This window comes from Arachis ipaensis, chromosome B06 (genome assembly GCF_000816755.2).
Source record: "Arachis ipaensis cultivar K30076 chromosome B06, Araip1.1, whole genome shotgun sequence".
NCBI lineage: Eukaryota > Viridiplantae > Streptophyta > Magnoliopsida > Fabales > Fabaceae > Arachis > Arachis ipaensis.
Genome location: NC_029790.2, coordinates 136042771 through 136043522, shown reverse-complemented (window position 1 = coordinate 136043522; position 752 = coordinate 136042771).

Sequence of the window (752 nt, the reverse complement as noted above, 5' to 3'; positions counted from 1 at the left end):
AAATTTAATTATTCTACATATTAAATAATTTAAATAACTAATAATTTTTTTATTTGTATTTAATTATTCTATACAAAATTTTTGAATGCTTGATATCTTAATTTTTTTTAAATAATAAAATATGACTTAACAAGTAAGTATGAAAAATAAGTATTTATATAATAGTTATACATCTAGATATCTAAATCAAACAAGAAAATAATTCTTTTAACAAATTTTTAATAACTCAAAAGTTAACACAATGGATATGTATGAATCAAAGTGATAAAAAAAAATGAGAGCTGCAATAATAGTATGGTGGTAATTGATTGCGATTGAGGTTAATAGAAGAAGAAAATAAAGAAGGACAATAAAACAAGGCAACATAATTGTGACAGCGAGACAATAATAATTATACATATAAAAAGATAATGAGAAAAAATAATAGTGTATAATATGATGAGATGATGTAATCAAAATAAAAATTAATAATTTTAAAATAATAATAAAATTTAAGATAATTAAAGATGTTCAATATAAGATTAAAAAAATAATTTTTTATCTATTACAATTGTGTATCTTCTAAAAGAGTGTTTTGAATATGAATTATAAATTTATAAATTTATTCTAAATTAAATAGAATTGAGAAAATAATTAAATTTAATATATAAATAACTAATTTATAAATAATATTAGTAAATCTTTATCTTAATTTTGTTACACATAATAATAACATAATTTTTTAATTTTTTAATTTAAACTTATTTATTTTA